Genomic DNA, 24,480 nt, shown 5'->3' with positions numbered 1-24,480 from the left:
CATCAAAAATAATCCAGAGGTCTTTGCATTATTCATTATACTACTGTCTATCAAAACCAACCAACTCTGAGGTTTTAAATTATAGGTATGCTTTAAAAGGTTGCATGATACAACTCTTAATTATTTTAGAATAAAAAAATCAAAACATTCTGCATGCATATTACAAAATACACTATGAATCCCACAACTTGTTTACTTATACCAGTAAGGGAAAGTACATTTCTCACTCCGCCAAGAGACTAAAACTGTCCTTAAAATTTGCTCTGGATAATGCAATAATTTGGCTATTTGCCTACAAAGCATACCAGTGGAAACTTAGTTTTAAAATTAAAAGAGCAAAATAAACTTTTGCATTATAAAAATATTTCACTAGCAGGTCACCAAAATCAGTCTCTGAATACACAGTTTTGGACTATTTGAAAATTAAAGGTAACAAACATTAGAGGATCAAAGAAATTCCATAAGCAACCCTTGTTGATGATTACATTCAGCCCTTCTTATCTGCAGGTTCTGCATCCATGGATCCAACCATGTGTGGATCAAAAATTTTGGGGAAAAAATGTCTGCATTGAACATGTACAGACTTTTATTTATTCTTTAGGTCACTATCCCCTCAACAATACAGATAACAACTATTTGCACAGCATTTACATTGTATTAAGTATTATAAGTGATCTAGATTTAAAGTATATAGGAGAATGTATGTAGGTTATATGCAAATACAATGCTATTTTATATTGAGAACTTGGAGCTTCAGAGGATTTTGTTATTCAAGGGGGTCCTGGCACCAATCATGCACAGACACCAATGGGGAATTGTTTGAAAATACAGATAATATTAAAGAGTATGTGTGAATTTATTTTTCACTAATGCAAAATCCAAACAGCAACAGGACATGACTAGTTTTTCACTATAGATAATCCCTATCTTGCAAGGTTATGACTATAAAAATAACCATATAAACTAAAGCCATGCAACTTGTACTTAATAGCAAAATTTATAATTGTTCTGCAATGTTGAAAAAAATTTGTCAAAACTTTAAAATTTTGGCTGAGTGCAGTGGTGCATATCTGTAATCCCAGTGGCTTCGGAGGCTGAGGCAGGAGGATTGTGAGTTCAAAGCCAGCCTCAGAAACTTATTAAGACCTTAAGCAACTCAGTGAGACCCTCTCTCTAAATAAAATACAAAAAAGGACTGGGGATGTACCTCAGTAGTTAAGTGCCCCTGGGTTCAATTCCCAGTAAAAAAGAAATAAACAAAAAAGAAACCCCCCCCCCCACACACAAAATCTTTAAAATTTTGAATTGTCAGAATAAGTGCTGACTTAAAATACCATCACTGAGAATTTTTAATTTCTTTTTGTAAAAACTTAAATGGTGCTTGCCTTCTCCCATCAAAAAGCATAAATTCAGGGTATCTTTTCTATACTTGACCAAGTGAGTGTCCTTTCAGAGTCTGGATTAGTTTTCATTGAACTCTTTTTGCTTTCAATGTCATGAATACCTGCCTCTGAGGATTCCTTTAATGTGAAGTTTGCTGATGGCATCACTTGCCCTGGGATAGCTTTATCCTTATTGTCATAGTCACATTCCTCAGTAAGTCCACCTTCATTAAGTTTCTTCCACATGTCAAGAGTCTCTAGAAACAAGATCTAGAACCGTAACCATGTCAACATCCCCAGAGTCTGCTATTTCCTCTCTACACATTTGATTCAAATTTCACTTCCAACAGCATTATCACTTATTGCTGCATTTTCAGCTTTGTTAATCCATGCCCTCTAAAGTATCCATTTTTTAAAATATATATTCTTTTGTTGTAGATGGACATAATACCTTTATTTTGTTTATTTATCTTTATGTGGTGCTGATGATCAAACCCAGTGCCTCACATGTGCTAGGCAAGCACTCTACCACTGAGCTACAACCCCAGTCCTTAAAGTATCCATTGTAAAAACTCATGAGTTATCACTGTGGGAACATGAGGCAAAATAAATATACTCCTTCCTGAATGTGTGTGAAATCAGTGTTGAGAACAGATCCATTACTGACAGACTTGGAGAGAAGTGCCGGGATCCGCTATTGATCACAACTGAGCGCCTGCTCTTTATGTACTGATTTGTGGAAGGAAGACCTAACCAGGGGGTTTATACCTTATGCATTTACAGCTGTATGATGGTAACTGAAATCTGAACTTTGGTGTTGGGGAACTGATTTCACTGAGCTAAAGCATGGTCACAGAAATTCATGTAGATTGGAACCATATACAGCGGAGTAATAATTAGGTGAAATTCAACTAGCCATTTCTTAGTTTATAGGCTACAACACAATAGTTTGATTGTGGAGGCAACAACTAAATTCCTAAGCTTTGCATAAAGATGTTCAGAGTTGGAAAAGGTATCTGAATATAGGAAACATGAAAAAAAATTTGAAAATAATTCAGTCATTTTTTTAAACAGGATAAAAAAATGGGCCAACAAAACTACAGCAGACACTACATGTTTATATCCATTGTCTCACTGGTGATATAAAACCCCAAGGAAACTGAGGCTTATATAAGTCAACTAGGTTTCCTGCCAAGATCACCTCACCAACAGGCAATAGAGTCATTAAAAAACCTAAGGGCGCTGGCCTCAGATCTTGTTCCCCAGCTTAGGTAATAGGGAGCCCAAAGCAATTTTAGGAAAATAGAAACTACCAAGAAACTACCAAGAAACTACCAAGTCCCCAATACAAAAAGCAGAGCTGTCCCAAGGAACCCAGTCCACTTTCTGGGAACAATTTCTGGTCTGAACACTTGAAGGTTACCTATCCAAGCTTCTACCTCCTAAACAGGCAATGGAAAAGACTTTTTTTTTTTCCCTGTAAGAACTGCCGGTATAAAATTCCGCCATTAATGTGTGCCAGTAATAAGATGCGACTGATACAAAGTTCAGCTAGAATTCAACCTGTATTCCCAGAAGATGGACTTTTGGTTTTTTCCATTAATAGAGTTTATTTTATTTATTTATTTATTTTTTTAAGCCAGGCATAGTGAAAGCACACTTGAGAGATGGAGTTGAGAGGACTGCAAGTTCAAGGACAGCCTGAGAAATTTAGCAAGATTCTATGTCAAAATAAAAAAAATTAAAAGGGCTGGGATGTATGTAGCTCAGGGGTAGAGCATCCCTGGGTTTAATCCCCAATGCTTAAAAAAATGGTTTTCTATTTTTTAAGAAACCAATGAGTCATGTCATCTGAGAATTTTTTCAGAATATTACTCCAAAGAATGCAATTTTATTCTGATTGTTGTATCTGTATATAAACAAACACAATTTCAAATATTTAAATAATATTATGGGCAAAAGAATATGATAATAAAGTGAAAATATCTATCACATAAAAACAATTACTAGTAGAAAAACTGTGGCGAGCAATTAGTTAAAATGGTGTCTTACAACACAGAAGACTGCAAGCAGTTCTTTTTATTTAAAAATCAATAATGACCATTCTTTAATCCAGTTCCACTCTACACCCAGTCTTTCCCTTAATCATCCCTAGGTACCAAAATGGTAAGCAAGAAAATGGTTCATACATTTCATTTTTTATTTGTAGTTTCACTTGATGATTTTTCTAGTTTTAGAATTTGGCCTACTCTCAGGAGCTCTGCAACCCTCGTTATTAAACTTCCTTAAGCCAGAGGCACATCAGATTCTAAAGATTTTGTTGCAATTTTTGGAGAACAAGTAGAACAAAAGTGTCCCTTCCTACCATGATTTCATCTTACGCTACACCAAGAAACACCTTATCCGATCCATTTGCATCTTAAATTCACAAGTAAACCTTGAAAGGCTAGTGCTATAAGAAAATCAAATAATGAAGTTGAGAAGCAAAAACTAAAGTTTTGGATGAGGCTAGGGGTATGGTTCAGTGGTAGAGCTCTTGCCTAGCATGAGTGAGGCCTGGTTTCCATCCCACAGCAAAACAAAACAAAACAACAACAACAACAAAAAAAAACAAAACAAAAAAACAAACAAGTGGTCTTCTTCCTCTTTCATTCATTCACCTAACAAACACATATGGAGGAAGCCCACAACATAGCAGTGAGAAATGAGTCAAATAAGACAGGGCCAGCTTCCGTCAGACCATGCTGTAGCCAGGCAGGGCAACCAAACAATTACATTTCAGTGCAATGAACAATATGTTAGATTCAGGAAGAGAGCACTGCAGAATTTCAGGAAAAGGCACAAAATCAGCAATGTAGGACTGGGAGAGATGGGACAAGGAAGGACTATCCAAAAGTGGTGACACCACAGCTGGACTTTGAAGGACAAGACGCTTCCTTGAACTCTTACAGTCACCTTCACATACATTCTATGAACTGCCAGATATAGAAATGGGTTGTGCTGAAAATGTAAAACTATTATGACTTATTTTTGTAACTTTGTTTCCTGGAATGGGTGAAAGTTTACTATCTAGTAGCTTATTATCAAGATTAGTGTCTGCAAAAAGAACATACATGTTTGCCTATTCAAAACATATCATTCTCTATATAATGCATTCATTGAGCTCACTGCATAAACCTATCTGTACTGTATATTTATTGCAATGAATGCAATTAACTTGATAGTAATAGTAATGCTGGTCCAAATAAATTCCCTTCCAGTTAAAAATCATATCAAATCTGTGGTAGTTTTTTCATGTATACATATACATTTATATGTATATGCACAATACATATGTATACATAACATATATTTGTATATGTACACAGACACATATTTTGCTGTACTGGAGAACTGAACCTAGGGGTGCTTTCTCACTAAGTTACCTTCCTAGCCCTTCTTATTCTTTTTATTTTCAGACATGTTCTTGATAAGTTGCTGAGACTGCCCTTGAACTTACAAACCTCCTGCCTCAGTCTCCCCACTTGCTGGGATTACAGGTGTGGACAGATATAATTTGAAAAAAAAGTCAGACTTGAGGAACATGTAATTTTATTGAACATCAAATTATATAAACAATGGTAAGTCCTGCAGCATTAAAATCAAATTACATAAGAAACTGGTATGCCATGGATTCATAATTTTCCAATTTCTTGCTCTCAAACAGAATTGTATGTCTTCTTTTCCAAGTTCTGTCAATCAGAACTGCTCATTCTGCAACTGAGGCAGATGACTCACTCTGAATTCCACTGAAGCAGTGGCAAATTTATTTACAGTTTGGGTCTCTTAACAACTTCTCTCTCCTATCATGTAAACACATTCTTGAAAAGTATTGATGAAGAACTGTTCATTCAGCATTGTTGAATGAAAGGAAAAGTAAGACGTCAAGGGCTGTGAAAGAACTAAAAGTGCATTCATACTGAAGAGTTCCTTTGTTCAAGTACAGCCTCTGCACTTTTTTTTCCCCACCTTTATTTATTTAGCAGTGCTGGGGATCAAACCCAGGGCCTCATGATTACTAGGCAAGTGCTCTAACACTGAGCTATCCACATGTCCCTGTGTACCTTTCAAATAGCAGAAATACAAGCTGGTCAATGCTGTAGCTCCAATTACTGCTTTAGTGTCTCCCCTTGGGAGCAAACGAAGTCTGTGCCTTGAGACACAACTAAAGACAGTCTCTAAAGCCTCACGGCTACAAGCATAGTCCTATAATTTCAAGGAAACAGGTACCAAGAGGTTTAAAAAGAAAGAAAGAAACAAAAAGATGAGCCAGGAAACGCCATATGTCATTTTGAATCATGTCTGTCTTACTGGCTGTTGACTTCAATCCACCATGATTAAATCACAGTGTAGTAGACTATCAAGAAGCTAATTCTTAAAAAATGGAAAATATTAGACTCTGGAGGAAATCAGTTATCTGAATTAGAAATTGATACAGCTCTAATTAATAATACTTTGGCTTATTTTGATTAAATAGGCATTATGGTTAAAATGTTTACAAAAGAAAACAAAAAGCTATTTTTTTTATTAAAATGAAATAACCATTTAATGCAAAGGTTAAGAAGATGTTCAAAGATTTCTCTGCCATCTTGAAATAACCACGGGCATGAGTTTAGAAAGAATTAATTGATTTTTCAAATGAGGTTAAGATAGCATGATTAGAAAAAAGTGGATGCTCCAACTATGAGAATGATCAAACTACTTAGTGGAGTTTGCCATGGAATAAACGCTCAAGAATTTATTTATTAAATGCATCCAAAATTGTGTTTGATTTGTATTTTGATCCAAACACAAGATCTGCTTTCAAATCACTAAATAGACTTAGAAAACAAGTTTTATTATAATACACATTTTTTTTAAATAAAAATGCAACATGTAAAACAGAACCCTCATGAAGGTCACCTACATGTAATATCATATGCTACATAACAGGAACCACATATGAAGAATTAGTACAAAATCTGTTAACAGATGAGACCCATGGAAATTATTTTCATATCTATGTATGAAAAGTGTTGGTGAAGAAGTCAGCATTGTTGAATGAAAGAAAAAGTAAGATGTCATGGTCTGAAAGAAACTGAAAGCAGCATTCGTATTCTAAAACTTTCAAGTTTTACATACAGGGGCTGAGTATCTTTTAAGTAACAGAAACACAAGTTGGCAAATATTGCAGCCCCAATTACTCTTTAGAGTCTTCTGGTGGGAGTAAATGAAGCCTGTGCTTGGAACTCCCACTGAGACAGTTTCTACTGCCTCATGGCTACACAGAGACTTTAGCTTCTGGACCAGAGGTACCAAGAGGTACGAACAATGGCGCACCAGGAGACGACGTCTGCCATTTGGAATCTCAGCTGTCTTACTGACTGGCAACACAGTCCGGCCATGATTAAATTAGAATGTCATAGAGTACCATCAAGAAATTAATCTTAACAACATGTATATTAAATAATAATATTTCAAATTAATGTAGTATATGAGAGTACTAAATCTGCCTAGAAGAGACAGGAGAGATAAGAGCAGAACTATGTATTAAGTAAGTACCCAATACACTGGATAAATAAACTTTCCTCAGTTTCAAAGATATATTTAAATACTGCAATTAGTTCAGCATTTAATTTTTTAAACTGTATTAAGTGTAATTTTTAAAAAAATTACATTTAAATATTTCAGTAATAACAATTTATTACTATTTAACCTTGAATATTTCTGTACATCCTTCCAACTATTATTCCCAGTTTTCAATTAAGAAATTAGTTGGAATAGAAATACTGTATACAAAAGCTATTGTCAATGGGAATAGTGAACAATTATGCATCCTGTCTGAACAGGGACAATAGGCATGAAAAATAAAGCATAACTCCATAAGGATGTTGAGATTTAAAGACACAAACAACATAAGCAGCAAAGTATAGTCAAATAAAATTCTATTCCTCCAGAAGAACTAATGACAAATACAAACTGTGACAGGCAAAAAGCAAGCCTCAAGGAACAGCCACAGAATCCAAGTCTCCCAGCAGTGGTTATTCTGCTCATGTAAGTATTAATATTAATAATATGAAATGCATATTATCCACATAGGCCAATTTGTAATTTGATATGTATTTTTCAAGGATCATAATCATTGAAAAGCTAGATAATAATCTTAGACTTATTTTTAATTCTTTAGAACTAGTGTAGAATTAATACTTCAGAACTAGCCAGAAGGGTTTAGAAACTAGTAAGTTGTTTCCATGGCAACTGGCTGCTTTGGCATGGAGAGATCATTTCACACAATCTGTATAACTCAGAGACCACACAAGAAGAGATCCCACATTTTGAATTTTTAGGGTATTTATGATGATTTTTGGTAGAGTTTTATTTTTATAAGAGTATTGAATGGGACATCTGGCACTAATGTATAAAAGTTACCTAAGGTTACATTTTTTTCCATTATTTAGTCAATGACTATGAGAAATCTGAAACATTTCCTGATGGAGATATGGCGGTGATAAGGTCATCCATGGATTTTACTTTAATCTATGCTGTGAATTAGGACCAACCTGATCATAAAATCCTGATGTTGAATCTTGAGACAGAGGAAGGGCAGAGCCAAAATGCTGGAAGTTTTCAACCCCCTTTGTGTAACTGTGCTGCAGAAAGTGGCTGCCATCCATTTAGTGTTTCTGGAGCACCAGAGGAAAGGGTGAGTTGTGGTAAATGCCCACATGAAGCCAAGGAACCCCACACTTCTCTTGGGTGAGGGAGAGGCTTCGCTAGATTGAAACAAATGCAAAGGATGCTTTGAAACATGAAGTGGGGGCACTAGAAAATCCTGGAATGGGGGGTCATCATTGGGCAATCTTTTTTTTTGGGGGGGTACCAGGAATTGAACTCAGGGACACTCAACCACTGAGCCACTTCCCCAACCCTACTTTGTATTTTACTTAGAGACAGGGCCTGAGTTAATTAGGGCCTCACTAACTTGCTGAGGCTGGCTTTGAACTTTCTTGGGATCCTCCTGTCTCAGCCTCCGGAGCCACTGGGATGATAGGTGTGTGCCACTGTGCCTGGCAGGCATGTTGCTTTAAAGGAAATGCTTTCATTCTGTTTTGCTTCAAATATAATTCCTGCTGGAGAGATGAGCATGAAAATGCCCTTCTCTTATGGTGCTCACCTTTTGGAATAGCATTAATATTCACCCACTACAGAGATTAGCTGGTCAAATAAAGTGCCCAATTAGTAGACAGTCCCTTGATGAGAGGGCAAGAGAACAGCCATACCAGCAGTGCAAGACACGTCAGGAGAAGGCAGCCTCACAGGACCTGCAAGGTGCTTCAGTATCCTCATCTGTACACAGCAGATCTTGTGAGGATTAAGTGGGAATATCCAGTAAATGCTTAAAAGACAATGAAGTAGACAGCAAGAATCCAATAAGTGTTAACTGCTAAATTACTATTGTTAATGTTATTAATACCAGTCATACTAAAAATGGATGTCCTCTACTAGGCCTTGTGGGGAAAAACTCACAATCTTTACAAATGATGAGATAAATGAGGAGCTGAGAGGAACTCTGGGAAGAGTCTACAGATACAGGCTTATAAGACTTCATTCAGAATAAAATTAGCTAGCCAGAGGTCTGCTACTCAATATTGAAAATGTGTGAGACATATTACACACATTGTAATATGTATGTGTGTACATATTACATGTGTATGAAGGACACAATTTTCTTAGCAATGCTATAATGGCAATAGTTAGGTCTTTAAAACAAAAAATAATTTGGATGGTATTTCACTTCCATGAAATACATTTTTCTTCTACTTTTTTTGTTTTTGTGTGTGCTAGGATGGAACCTGGGACCTCATGCATGCTAGTGTCCTATTGCTGAGCTACACCCCCAGCCCTTGACATGCTTATGATCTAAAAACAAATAGGCACTATGTGACTTTTACAATGAAAACTCAGAAGCAAAACACCACCAATGCCTCTACATTATAACTATTTTTCAAAATCTTATATCATATCATTATAAAATTAGGATATTTACAGTCTCTCCCTGCCCCCTCAGGAAGTATCTTCAAATTGCCATAGTGATTTTGATCCTTATTTTGTTCTTAATCCATTTATCATACTGAATCAAATAATCACAAAGTAAAATATGGCTGTTAATAGAAAAAAAAAAAGAGTAGCAGAATAAAGCACTTTGGGTAGTAGAAGGTAAGGACTTTGAGCTCACATTCTATTATAGCTTTTTGTGCAAAAGCAAAACCCTAAGAAGGCACTCAAAAGTAAATTAAGTCACAAAATTAAATTGGTGAGAATGAGGATACCCTGTTTTAAGGACAAAATGAAGAAAAGCAGAAACCAAATTCAAAACATTAAAAATCTACATATAGACACCCAAAGAAAAAGATAAGGTTGATAGCTCCAATTTTCTCAGAACTGCAGGAATTATAGCTAAGCCACAGATGACCTTCAGGTGACAGGATACTTTATGATCCTCATACACTAATGTTCATGGCTTTGTGAGGAGATGCAAAAGAGTGAGAGTGATAGGCAGAATTAAGACCCACAGTCAATGTGAAACAGAACCACTCACCTGTGAAGGTTTTTATTTTAGTTTCTCCTATCCTTTGTTGGACTATTTGATTGCCATCCTAAAACTTCAAAGCTTTACTGCAGAGTTTTTACCGCTGCTAAAGGAATATTCATGGCACTAGTCTCTTATCCTGTCAAAGACAGTATTTATGTACATGAGAACATAAAAACTGTTCTAACAAGTGAAAATGCCACAGATTTACAAGGGATCCCATTTACAAGGCAGCCAGTCAACGTGCATGGGATTCACCTTGTAAACCCTCTGATCAAAAAGCTTGTATTAAAACAAAGTCTGTTCTTGATGCATTTTGGACAAAAATTTCACATCATTTCCATCCTGCTTCTCTCATGCTAAGAATTCTCCTGACCTGAGAATAAAGGCATAACTCTGAGGCAGTGTTCACTTTCCTGATAACTTCCACACAAATTCTAGTATGCACCATCAATCAAGAACCATAAATCCTTCTGAAGTTTGGGAATGAGAGAAATATAATTTGGTTTTATTATATTAAGTGTTCATATTCATGGCATCCCATAAAAAGAAACATAAACCATCTCTCTACCCAAATCTCTTCCAAGAATGAAGAGAACACAGACAAGGTAGTACAGAAAGAAAGGAGAATTCAGAATTTAATTAGGAAAGATGGAGAATCCTGTCTAGAAATGTCATTTTATTGCAGGAGTTCTAAACTAGATATATGACTTTAAATATCATTTGAAACTGGGAATTCATCAGATGGGTAAAATGATATAGACAATTAGGGAGTGACTGGGGAAGAGGGAAGAGTCTTTGTTTTATACAGACTCATTGGATGTGCATATATGAGTAATAAAGTAAGATTTTATGGAGAAACTAAAGTTATGACTAGCCTTTAAAATTAACTGAAATATTTATGATCAGTGTATTAGAACAGGTACAAAATAAGTAAATTTTGATATTCTGTGCATTTCTTAAAATACATATTATAATAAAATTTAATATTTTATTTAATTCTAATTTTATCAAAATTTATTGGGCTCCTCCTAAGTTAGTCAAGGGCTTGAAGTAGGAACTGGGGACTAAGCTAGGTATTAAGAAGTTTTATGTCTGGCACAGTGATACATACCTGTAATCCCAGCAACTCAGGGGGTTGAGGAAGGAGGATGGAAAGTTGGAGGCCAGCCTCAGCATTTAGAGAGGCCTTAAGCAACTTAATGAGACACTGTTGAAAGCAAACAAAAAAGTTTTATTTCTAAGAGAGTTGCTTGGTCTCACCCAACAGTTATATTTTTGGAAAGCTACAAATTAACTTTGAAGCCACCATCATATTTCCTCATTGGCAATTTACTCATGCTTATATTAGTTGCATTGATTTTTGAAAGTGGCACTAGTCCCTAAAGGTTAGAGCTCAGAATGGAACAAGAACTTGATGTTTGGTGATTTTCAAAGTTTTTTTTTTTTTTTTTTTTTTTTTAAAGCTGCATATGCTTTTTTGAAGTAAAGATAATGTGGGACACCCCTGCATGTAAAATACACAGGTACAGGATGATTCTGGATGAAGGAGAGCACCAACTCCCAATCCCTGTCAACTGTGAGACCTCTACTATTTCAGAGTTTGAAAATCAATAATGGGGTTTAATTTATTTATTACATTGCAGAGCCTAAGAGGTGCTGGTCCCAACAGATGTCTTGTTTTGGAGTAGTAATGTAGGAGGAGGTTGATGGGCTTGAAGTCTGACTTTTCTGGTTATGACTCACGCAACTTTGAGAAGTCACTTTTCTCTTAGGCTTCTATTGTTTCATCCTTTTGTTCAGAGAAATCTCTAGTAAATCTAATCTGCTTAAAGAATATTGTTCTAACAACTGCCTGTTGTGAGGATGAAGGGAGAAGATGCTCATAGAGGAGGGCTCTCTAGCATGATGAGCCCTGGGAAGCTTCCAGTGAACAAATGCTAGGCAGAACAGCAGCTCCACAATCTTCTATGTGTGCAACACCTTCTAAGTCATTACTCTATGGAGCTGCTAGTCGATAAACATTTCATTGCCTTTTCTGGGAAACACACCAGTATTGAAATGTATGCTTAGGAAAATCACCAAGTGTCACTGAAAAGTCAGGGGACTGGAAACCAAAGGTGGCAGTTTGCAAAGTACTTTACATATCTCAGCAAATTTAAAACAAAAGTAGCACTCTTGATGGAATATCCTAGGAAGCACAGTGGTCCTACTTATGTATGGGCCAAGTGCCAATAAAGAGGTGACTTATTAGTCTGAGGCATAAGAACACTTCAGACAGCACTTCAAAGGCAGGTTTCAATAGCCTTAAAAATAAGATACCAATAAAATGTGAATGTCTAATAATCACAAAATGCTCTGAAACATTGCAAACATGTATAATGTCAAGTATCATTATGAAGGTACAATAACAAACCCTAAAATGCCACTGATTTGGTATAAAATGTTTTCAAGTGATCTCTTAATTTCCTGTTTCTTAATGGGAGACTTAAAGTGACATATTCATAACGGTTTTTCTTTATTTTATTTCACATCTCTTAATCAAATGCTTAGTAACCAAAGACGACAAAAAATAATGGCTCCAAATGAAGCAGTCTGCTTTGGCCAGCACTCCTACAAATTGCTGTAGAGGGGCTGAAGCTTTGGTTAAGAAAGGAACCACTGCAGACAGATGAGGAACACCTTCTGAGGAACACCCTGGAGTGGGCGATGCTCTGTGTGCCAAGAGCCAGTGCCCAAAGACTACAGCAGGATGAACCGCACACAAGCAGAGTGCAGCACCTTACATAACAGGGACACAGCCTGTGGAAGCTTCAAGGTAGAGAAAACAGACATCTGCAGGGGGGAGACACAAACACAGTCTCAAAATGCTTTGTAAATAGTGTGCCAGGTGTATTCTGGAAGAATTCCTTACAAAAATGAACATGAAGCTTTTCTAGAACTGAGTTCCACACATGCATTTTTGGGGTTCACATGCCAATGGTCAAATATTCATCCATAAGTGTTATCAGTCTCTCAAGATTCTCCCACTGATGGGAGGGTCATCACTCCCACCAAAAGGGTTGCTTTTCTCTATTCCTCTTAAAAACATGGCATGAAATGTTAACTACAAATAAAACTAGCATGCCTGTAATCCCAGTGACGTGGGAGGTTAGGCAGGAGAATCATAAGTTCAAGTCCAGCCTGGGGAATTTAATGAGATGCTGTCTCAAAATTTAAAAAAAGAAAAAAAAAAAAAAAAGTGAAAGGGCTGGGGATGTGGCTCAGGGGTAAAATGCCCCTGGATCAATGCCCAATACCAGGAAACATAAAAAAGAGAATAAAGGGAAATGAAGCTCTGCCTTTTTATTTTTACTGTCGGCTACTAGTTCTTTAGTTTGTACCCACTGACTGTTTAGTTTTTTTTTTTTTTTTTTTTGTAATGCTGGGGGTTGAACCCACCACCTTGTTCATGCACACTATGCAATCATTCTACCCCTGAGCCACAACTCCATCATGCTACCAGGTATCTTAATCTCCATTTCACCCTTGGTGCACTCAGCTTTGGAGAACAGTTCCTCATGGAATACTGAGTGGATTAACACACACAGAACTAGAAGCCCAAGTGAGGTGTAAACAGGTGAGGAAGGCCAGCACTCCACATCCTTTACTGGCCCTGGTGCCTCCCTCAAATTGCAGAACAAAGGCAGTCATTGAACATGGGACCAATCACAAATAATAGTCTTTGAATGTTGAGAACTTTGAATCCTTAGAGGACAACCAACTGGAGCTAAAAAACACAACTGTATGTGAACTGAGTTCTGTAAACAAAACCACATTTTAAATCTTGAGACTGGATTCAAGAAACCTGCTGCCTGGGCTTCCCCTGCCCATGCTGGGGACCAAACCCAGGGTCTTGCACATGCTACGAAAATGGTCAGCCACTGAGCTAGATCTCAGCCCTTTAAAAAGCCTTTTGAGAAGCTAATATGCCTTGATTACTCCTCATTTGGAGAAGTTTAAAGTTCAAAACCAAATTTTATAATTCTTTTATTTTTGAATAAATTTTATTATATATATTTAAGGTATACAACATGATAATATAAAATACATATAGATAGCAAAATGACTAATGGAAAAAAAATAAACGTGTCCATCATCTCAGTTATCCATTTTTCCTCCTGTGGTAAGAGCAGCTAAAATCTACTTACTCATTTAGCAAAATTTCTGGATGTAATACTCAATTATTAACTATAGTACTCATATCTATACCATGAGGTTCAACAGACAACCAGCCTCACACAATCCATTTTTTTGTCTGTTTTTTCCTCCCTTTGTGGTTTCTAACTTATTTTTCTTCTTCCTTCCTTCTCTGATGGACTGGGTCTCCCTCTTTTTGTGAAATCATGAAGTTGGCCTGTCTGGCCTCTCCATCCTGCTGAGATTGGCACCAGAAGATGCTGCTGTCAACACACAAGGGAGGCAGTAACCAACAAGGTAGATGAGAAATAAATATACAAGACTTTCTTTCATAAGTCTTGGGTTTTGTTAAATTCCAGAAACAATTTTAAATCCTCTTCAGTGTGCTAGATTCTATGCTGAATTCTAAAGATACAGAGCTAAAAAATGAAATTCCTACCCTCAACTTGCTTGTCTTCTATCAGAAAGAGGCAGAAGACATCTATTGTAACAAAAATCAGATTGTGTGATAAATGCACTTTATGTAATTATACACTGAAAAGTGCACAGGCCCAGGTACTTGCGATCATAAGGGACTCAGTACACAGAATGTAGATTGTCTATATGTTTGTGGTGCTGTGACAGAATGTGGATTCTGAATAAATGGAGATTTAGGGATATGTAGGCTACACACTGAAAAGGAAATCCACTGTGGAGCAGAGCTGATGCAGTTTCTAGTTGTGACACTTCTTGCTGCCAGTGAGTCTGTGTCACTTCCAGAGGACAAGCTGTTATATTCCTGCTGTGTTTCTTACATGTCCATTAAGACATCTTTCTAAGACATTTAAGAATGCATATCAGCTTCCCACTCTGTAGTGTTGAAATGAAATTTTTATTCTCAAGAAAGGCTTCCTGGATTGGCAAAATTGCTTCATTTCCTCTTCAGGAAACTCATCAGTTGACAGGGCGGTGCTGATGTGGCACAAGGATCCAAAATCTTTAGGATCTGAACCTCAACCCCTGTTCTTGCTGGGCACTATGCAGAATGTGTGATAAGGCTCGGTTTTCATGGTCATCCTCTCTGACGTGTAAGGGTCTAGGTTCTTCATTTCACAGGAAGATTTTGAAATGAAATTATCATATAATTTGTGATAAAGCATATAAATAAAGCAAGCAAGAATAATTTCAAGACTACTTAGAAATATAATGGTGCTCTGGTCTGGTTGGTGAATATTCCCCAAAGGTTCATGTGCTTGGTGCCAGGATGGCACTACTGGGGGGCAGTGCTGTGAACCTTTAGGAGGTGGGGCCTTAGAGAGGTTCTCTGGTCATTAGAAGTGAGTCCTCAAAGGTGACTGTGAGCCCTGCCTGTCCTCTCTCTTTCTGCTCTGATTTGAGACATGATTGCTCCTACACACATTTCCACCATGACATGCTGCCATCTGTTGTCCTCACCAAATATAAACTGATGCAGGTGCCATACCTTTGAACCTCTAAAACTGTAATTTAAATAAAACCTTCGATACTTCCTAAAAGATTTGTCTGAGGTATTTTATTATAGTGATGGAAAGATGACTAATACTCATGGTATACATTAAATTATAAAGAAATCTGCTGTATTAATTATGAATTTGCTGAATGGATGACTGAATAAATTATAAAAATTCCTGGATTCTGCTAAAAAACTTTTTTTTTTTTTTTTAAACCAGAAGGAGTAATTTTGAAATGTGTCTCAATGGAACTTCTGAATTTCAAGGAAAAGAAATTGATAAAGGATTTCAGGCTGGAAACAGTCCATAAGCTCTCATGAGCCATGATATCAACTTCAGATGGACTGGGTTGAGAGCAGAACTAGAGGCAGAAAATGGGCATGGGGCTAAGTCAGTGATGGAGTTGGTCAGAGAGGAAGAGGTGGTTATCCCAATGCAGGACAGCTCAGAGGAAGGGTTAGCAGGGTCTGCTACCAGAATGGACAGCTATATGACGAAGAGTCACTCAGTGAGGCTGCCTCCCAAAGGAAGATTCTCCCACTAACTCTCACACAGTCCCTCTCTGACCAAGGAAGATGGAGGGCTTGGTTTTAAGTGTGCCCTATAAAGAGTTAGACCTATGGAACTGAAGGGGCAAGTATTTGGGGACAATGATGAACCTGAGCTATATGAAACTCAAGAGAAGCATATAAAACTACACAGAGACCAAGCATATGTCCTCTTCCCTTGCTGAAGAAAAGATAAAGAAATGCAGAGTAGGGTTATTTTCATGTCTGTTGCTGCATCTTTATACCCAGAATCATTAAAAATAATATACCTTCTGCTGCATCTTTACACCTAGATTATTAAAAATAATAACAGAACTGAATACTTGATATACTTGAATCCTATGCTCTGGAAGAGAGAAGCCAACGTGGACAGGACACTACAACACTCACTGATCCTGCAGTCCCAGGAGCATCATGCCTCTCTGAACTTACCGGGACACAGGAACACTTCCACAGTCCACACCTGGAGATGGCAGCAGACACAAATGGGTTGGAAAGAGGACGGGAAGCCCTTTAAATTCTTGATTTCCTCTTGGTAAAACCACAATCTCCATACCTGTCTCCTCTGACCTGTGTGTTCCATGTCTCCTTCCCTCATTTCTTGACTGTTTGGTCTCTTTCCTTATTAATGGAGACTTGGCTTTTTCTAATACCCTTCCACCATGTTTCCGTATAACCTTCTGATTCTAACTCCTCTGCTGCCCAGCTTCCCACAGTCAACTTTCCCACTGCCCTTAGGATCCTTATTGTAAGGAAATCAACTGATGTGTAGGTCTCTTTGATGGAAGAGCTATGGGAGGATTTTGTTTGATCACATGGGCACCCTTTGGTTTGAGGTTCATCCTCATGGATCTCTGCTATAGTTTGGATGGTGAATGTCCCCAAAGGTGTGTCAAAGGCTCAGTCCTTTGGGTGTTGCTTCTGGAAAGTGACTGAACTTTTAGGAGGTGGGGCCTAGTGAGATATCTGCATATCTTTAGGGGTTTTTGCTCTTTATGAGGAGTACAGGAACCCAGCTCTTTCCTCTCCTCTTTGGCTTCTTAGCCATGAGGTGAGAAGTTTTCTCTGCCATACACTCCCATTTATTGCCATCTGGCAATCCCATCAGAGGTCTAAAGCAATGGGTCTGCCCAATCATGGATTAGAATCTCTAAAGCTGTGAGCCAAAATGATCCTTTTCTCTTTATAATGTACTCAGGCAACTTATTATAGCTAATAGTCCCATATATCTCACCTACACAATGAAGATTCTAATACTTTCTCTGCAGGGCAAGCAGACTGCCCAGGAGGCATGTGCTGCTCCTTGCACAGTGCTCACAGAGTTATCCTCCACAAACTAAAAACTCAACTGCAGACCATCCTTTCTCTCTGTTAATCTTTGTAAGAAAATCAGTGACTATGATGGCCATATTGTAATAGTCATTAATAATTAAAAACAATTATGCACATGTAGTAGCACACAATTTGTCTTTTACTTGATGAAATAAAAATATCTAACTATGCCAAATAACTTATTTGGTAACATAACAATATAAATAGTAATCAATAATTCTTACACTTCCTAATAAATATGTGTTAGATTCTCAGAATTGGAATTATTCTTTCTTTCTGAGCAGAGGAGTATTTTCTTTAAGAGGGAACTATCCCTCCTGTATCCTTACAGAAGCCTATATAATCTGTGATTAAGGAAAATGAAACTTCTAAAATCCTAGCTGCTTTTCCCAGTGAATATGCTTGTGTCTCCCCCTTCTCGTTAAAACACCGTGAGCAGGCTGGCTGGATGAGCTGCACAGCAGGTCTCCTTACCATTCTGATTTTCCCTGGTTCCTGAGCAGACCTTGTTCAAGGTCAACTGAGATGGCCTCAGAGGAGCCCCACCTAACTGTATGGGGGAACCTGAGCTCTGAGTCATTCTCTTGGCAAAAAACTGATCTGGGAAGAGGCAAAAGTAAGAGGTGCTGGCATGAAAGGAAGATGAGTCATGGGCAAGCCACAGACCACTTGCTTGGAAGAAAACATGGAATTGGAAAAAAAAAAAAAAAAGTGGGGAAAACTAGCACGTGTTTTTGGTCAGGACCATTTAACACGGGACAAAAAAAAAAAAAAAAAAAAATTGCAAGATTGTTTTGGCTCCCAGCAATTTTTCAGGCCTCTAGCACTGTGGAAGAGCAAGAACCTATTGTAGAGATATTTTGAAAGTTTCATTTTAAGGATAAACCACCTTTATCAGTTAAGTCTGATTAAGATAACAAGAAACTAAAAACAAAGGGAACCTTCTATTTCCTGAAATTGCAATGACATGAATAAAGCATAGATATCAGTGTTTATATATACTCATTTAAAAATGACACATGCTCAGGTTTCATGTTTTAAGATGACTAACCTCAAAAGAATTTGACAAAAGGAACACCACAAGATCGTTTTATTTCATGCCTCCATTTTCCTTTTTAGTTTCCTAAACAAGGGACTATGTTTTTTAAAGGCCCAACTTACACTCTAAAAGCAATGTAATCTTAAATGCACTATTTAGAGTAGTATAAAATGCTAATGATGCTATTAATACATATGCATCCATAAGGCTGCTTATCTGTAATTTAGGAGCTTAGGAAAGAACAAAGTTTTAATGAAATTTAAATGTAGTAATATCCTGAAAGATTACAAGCAATAGGGTATGAGTAAGACTATGTATAATATAAAGCTGCTCCTCCCACCTTTACGCTTGCAGTCTCCCAAATTACAACCTAGTTTGTCAGTCTGAACATCCTAGCTAGCCACTGGTTCATCAGTCAGCTTGCAAGAATTCTCCTCCACTATTGGTTCCTGCCAGCCCACGAGATTCCAATCTGGGAGAAGCTCCTACCCATTTCTCTTCTTTTCCTTCTTTCCAGCCCCCAGCAGTCGCTCTAGTCGTCTGCCTAATAAAACCTCTGGTGCAAGTTCCCGTGTCTGGAGTGGCTTTCCGGGTGCTGTCGCTAGACTGCGACTCAGACCGGGCACACAGAGTGCCTGCTCCCCTGGATTTAAGGGTGTGAGCTGCCTTGGGACCAGAGCTGAGCCACATTTTTCTTACACTATGCTTTTTACATTTTGTAGAGAGCACTTTAAAAAACCTGTTTCTAAATCATCTATAAGAAAACTCACCATAATAACAGAGTAATCAGCACAAATATGATGATCAAATATGTGAGAGTTAGATAAAAGGGTTAAGATTTGGCGTCTACAGTAGACATTGCATTGATGGGTCACATGGTTAATTCCTTCCTGACACAGGATCTAGCTAAATAATAGTATCAATAAAACTCAAAACAGTTACCGAAGCATGTGAAGGTAACCGAATGTCAGCTCTAGACAGTGAGAGGGGAGACGAATCCACTCCTCCTGTGCCTATGCTGAATCAGGCAACTTCTAGTCACCTTTTCAACATCCCTACTGGCTTGCTGGTATTCTCATTTGGTATATGGAAAACAGAGGCTCACAGAACTAAAGCAACAAGATCCAATTCATCTACACGGTTAGTGAGCATCAGAGTTGAGGTTACCTCCAGATCTACTCAGCTTCTTTCCTGGCCACCAGGGTTTCGAATTCAACTGATGTCAGAAGTCACCTGGTGAGCAGGTACACCATGCAACCATGTCCAAACAAGTGGGAGTGACGGAATCACAAAAGGGACCAACATGTCCTAGTTTGCTCCAATTTCCAGGGTTAGAAACTGAAAGTCCTATGTCATAAGAAACCCCTCCTTTGTGGGCATCCTGAGATGAGTGGGATCCCTAGAGGGATACAGAGTGGAGAATTGGGCCCTGTTGGAAGGCACTCTTCATTAAATCCACCTGTGGTCAGGAGCAATTCTATAATTTCAGCTCTACCAGGGTTACAGACAGAAGACAGTGGATTCCCTCCAAACAACAGGAGCCCTAGGCTTTCTCATCAGAACTGATGTCTGGGATAAGAAGACAAGTAAGATGGTGTTAAGCGTGATGGTCTTCAAGGTACAGCACTGAGGTGTGTTGGCTTTTTTTATTTATTTATTTTTAAATTCCTCCCTTTCCACAGATTGCAGAATTCTACCTGTCTACCTGGCACAGGTCAATTTTTATTTGGCAGCCTAAGTTAGATTCTGAAGTTCTTGGACAGCAATAAAATCTATCTAAACAATATTCTGCACAACACAATAAAAATAAATTAGAAAATGTATGGCCTATTATATAAGCAAGGGTGCATTACATATGAATGCTCATGGATGCTGGAAAGGAGGCTAGAGGAAGGCTGTCCATCAAAAGTGTGGGCACCCAGGTTCAGACTCTTCTCATGAGGATTGCTCTTTATCACTTCTCCACTCACAGAGGAGTTGGCTCCCATTTTCCTAAGCTTTCCCAACCTCCTCATGTGGTCTCTCCACAGAAGGGGAAACTGCCTGTACCTTGACCACTGTTTAGTTTCTCTAAAGGAAAAGGGGTCTGGCAAAAGGAAGACACCTGGAAAGGATGTTTCTGGGCTCTCCTGATCCACTAGAGACCAGAAAGGAATTCTGGCAATGGGTGGTCATGGTAAAAAGCACCTTGTGCACTTCCAGGTCTCCCTGCTTGGTCAGCTTCCTACACTTGTCCTGCCCAGTCTCATCCGCTGGGCTGGTATCCAGCTTCCACCCTCTCCATTCCACCTCTCTGGGTAGCCATCTGCAATGACCTTTCCCCGCCACAAACTCCTACTGCTTCTGCTGCTGAATGCACCCCACCATCTCATTCCCTCACCACAGACAGGGCACCTATTTAGGTGTAAGGATGTTTATTTTTAAAGTTGTCTTCAAATCCATGCACACAAAAGGGGATTATGAACTACACATTACACTGCATTTAACAAACTATAACTACTAGCAGATACGCAGAAAGCCTTGAAAAGCAAATCCATTATGGTATTTTGTTACTGGCAGGGACCTCAAAGTCTGGGATTACTTTTTCATGACTGTTTTGTTTTCTTTCTCTTTTTTTCTTTTCTTTTCTTTCTTTTTTTTTTTTTTTTTTTTTTTGCCAGACAGCAAAATATCTAAAACCTCACTGTCATTGTCTTACTGTAATAAAGACGCAAGTGTTAAGAAAGAAATCAACACCTTTTGCTCAGTATGTATCAAAGAAGAGCAATACACTTACCTAAAACAGGAATGAGTATTTTATGGATGGTAGGCAGAGGTCATAAGAGGACTTCCTTTCTTAACGTGCTCTCTATAGCAGGAAATTACTAAAAACACAGGCAAAGAAGATAAATGTTCTTTTTACTTTGACAAAAATAGACAGACTATTAAATATATTTAGCAACTGAAAATAAGAATTCCTTTAAAAATTGGCTAATACATTTTTTAAAAGCAGGTAGCAGATGTCAGTAAACCCAAATGCATTCGATTTTACATATTTTATCTAGAAGACAGGCACTTTGCTTATTTCAATTGCTCCTTATGTTTAACCACAGATAGCAATTATACAGAAAGAAAAATATAACATCAAGTTGTGAGAAGTCCCATAAGTAACGTTTTTGTAGGACATTACCTCATTTCTGGAACTGATAAGAATATTAGCACTTCAGAGGGCCTTGGGGCTGAACTGGTACTCCCTTATCATCTACAGAGCAGGAAACTAAGGCCCTCCAGGTGAGGAGCTCACCAATAATCATTTGGCTAGGGCAGAGATCTCAACTGCTACAGGAGTACTCTAGCACTCTGATGTCAGAAATCATTTGTTCCTTTGTTCATTCTTTCAATGAATAGTGACTGAGCCATTTTTCAAAGTTCTGGGAATTAAGGCAAAAAATGCCTGATCTCATGGAATTTATATTCCAGAAAGTAGAGACTGAAAAAAACAAATAAAAACAACAGATATGATCTCAGAATGTCCCACTGACGTGGCACCATTTCCCATAAAATCCTGAAGGCAGTGTGGGAATAAGCCATGGGCTTTTGGGGAAGCACATTCCAGGAAGAAGACCAGCCTAGGCCCTGAGGCAGGCTAGCCTGGCTGTAAGGGGTGAGGGGAGGAGAATGGTGGACAGGGCATGGCTGGGGATGAGAAACCAATGGAAAGGGGGTAGCATGGACAGGAAGCTGGCGAAGGCCAGCCCTTGGCAAGTGTCTGTTTAGAGGGCAGGCAGCAAAGGAGACTGGGAAGGAGCAATCAGAGACAGGAGGACTACAGGAGGGTGCTGTTTGCAGAGGTCAGGAGGGTCAGAGAGCTGCTGACAGCTGAAGTCCGTGGCTCAGGGTGGGAGGGATGGTGGATCCTGCTAACTCAACGAGTGGGGTGGGTTGAGGACATGGGACAGCAAAGCTTCCACAGAGTAAGTGTGAAAGCTTATCAGCATGAAGCAGGATAGATTTAGGACTGCAGGTCCCATGGAAGCAGAAACACACTATTCTCATGCAGAGATTTTACTGGTGGCAAAAACTAGTGAAGATGTGTGACTCTTAAAGTGCCCCCCCACCACCAAATTTGGCAAGATTTAAGATACCTAAATTCAATATATAAGAAATTATCTAAACTTCCTAGAATTTATTTTCTAAATGTATACAAAAAGCAGATGTGGTGAGGTGAAATGTTATAATCCAAGTCCAGCCTGGGTTTAATAAGCACATTTGAAATAATTAAGTTCCAAGGGTCTAGAGGCATACAAGAGCAAAAGTTTAATTCTTGGCAAAGCAAACAGTTTCAAAAGTAATCATCAAAGTACTTGGAGTACAGTAGTACTGAAAGTGTTTTGTGATTCCTCTAAGATGCATTTCTAAATTATTGGTACCTTTTTTTGAGAATTTCAAATCTCAGGGATGTAAACATATTAAACATAAAAATATCTCCAGACAACAATCTAGTATGGATTCTGAGAAGAGTTAAGAAGGAGAAGAAAATAAATGGTTCTTTGCATTTATTATATACCTGAAATAAGACAACATGGTGACACTTCAAAGTGTGTGACAGATCTGTGGCCAAACCAGCCTCTGCTCAGCATTAATAGAAGTGGGTGTGGCGTCAAGATGGTACAAAACCCCATCTCAGTCCTGAAGTCTTCTCCGGCACCCCAGTCCTCTTTCTAAATGTTTGGTCATCACACCTTGCTACCACCAAACCAGATGCCTATGTCTGCTCCTCCTCCCCCTATTATTAATTATTTAGCTGGCTCTCCTGCTTAGTAGGTGCTTCTTGCAGGACAGGAGTGTGCCTTCTATCTCTTCTCAATAAAGCCAAACTCAGAGCTTAGCTCATGGCAGGTACCTACAACTACAGAATAAAATAATGAAAGAAAGAAAAAAAAAGCTACATTCAGATGAGGGGCCTAGTGTCCTTTTAAATATTTTTTCAATCCAACTTTAGGAGGGCCAAGCCTGAAATACTCATCACTTGCTAATGACAGATCTCTCTCAGTTCTTCTGAGACCACAGTCAGTGGCCAGCCACAAAGCCACTAGGACCCATGTCCAATAGCCTATACAGCCCACCACTCATCTTTTTACCATTATTTTTCAGCCCCTCTTCAATGTGTTGTTTTGTGGCACATAAATTCTACATGGGATGAGTTTCTGTTTTTAAACTGATTACCCGGCCAGCTGTGATTATAAGCCCCTAGGAGAAAAAGAAAGTACGGTATGACAGAAAAGGTATAAATTTTTAAAATATTAAATGTTTATGCTCATGCTGCTAAATCTGTTTTTGCTTGGTGAAAAATATCATTTTCTCATCAGTAATGGGTTATGGAATTTAGAAAGGAAAAGAACAAAACTATAAAGTGTCAAGAAATTCGTATTAATTTTTTGGTCTCAGGAATACATAAATTTCCCTTAATTTGGTAAGGAAAAAAAAAAAAAGTAAGATGTGATGCATCTGAAGGTAAACATGCCTATTTCGGTTACTTTGTAAAATCATTAGTAATATTTATGTAGTCCTGAAATTAAAATGCTCCTTTGTATCATGTTAAAAGGCTCTTTGGGTTGCCATATAGCTCAGGATATAGGCTTGTCTGTGCATTACATAATTTATATGTAAATTTTTAAGGAATCCCTCAGACACAAAAATTCTTTAAGGCACAGCCTTGAGAATGGACCTCGGTGAGACCTGCTTCTCATCTAGTTCTGTGATACAGTTGCTCACAAAAGGAAGACTATAAGATGCTTATGTTTACCCAAATGTTCAATAGTGGCTAAAAGAGAGGACAACAATAATTCACTCTTATAGCAGCCTATTTCTTTCAAACTCGCCAAGACCAAGATAATTTAGGAAGTATTTCAGGAGACTGAAAGAGAAGGAGAAAGGATATTAC

At 38.1% G+C, this 24,480-nt stretch overlaps 1 protein-coding gene across 10 annotated transcripts in view; it reads right to left on the bottom strand.

Annotated features, from left to right (window-relative positions):
• Nucleotides 1-24,480, bottom strand: part of FAM110B (family with sequence similarity 110 member B) — a 144,416-nt gene that overhangs the window by 39,344 nt on the left and 80,592 nt on the right. For 4 of the 10 annotated variants that reach the window (XM_079111754.1, XM_079111757.1, XM_079111759.1 and 1 more), the window contains one exon: nt 21,334-21,421. The exons of 2 other annotated variants lie outside the window; for them this stretch is intronic. The gene's annotated coding sequence lies outside the window, so the exon portion shown is untranslated. Of the gene's footprint in view, nt 1-8,680; nt 10,945-11,104; nt 11,201-21,333; nt 21,422-24,480 lie in introns of those variants that run through there. 4 more of the 10 variants (XM_079111758.1, XM_079111764.1, XM_079111760.1 and 1 more) reach the window with 3 other exon arrangements.

Source organism: Sciurus vulgaris (assembly GCF_902686455.1).
Source record: "Sciurus vulgaris genome assembly, chromosome: 1".
NCBI classification, from domain to species: domain Eukaryota; kingdom Metazoa; phylum Chordata; class Mammalia; order Rodentia; family Sciuridae; genus Sciurus; species Sciurus vulgaris.
The sequence above is the reverse complement of the archived record's forward strand: the minus strand, read 5'-3'. Positions and strand labels throughout refer to the sequence as shown.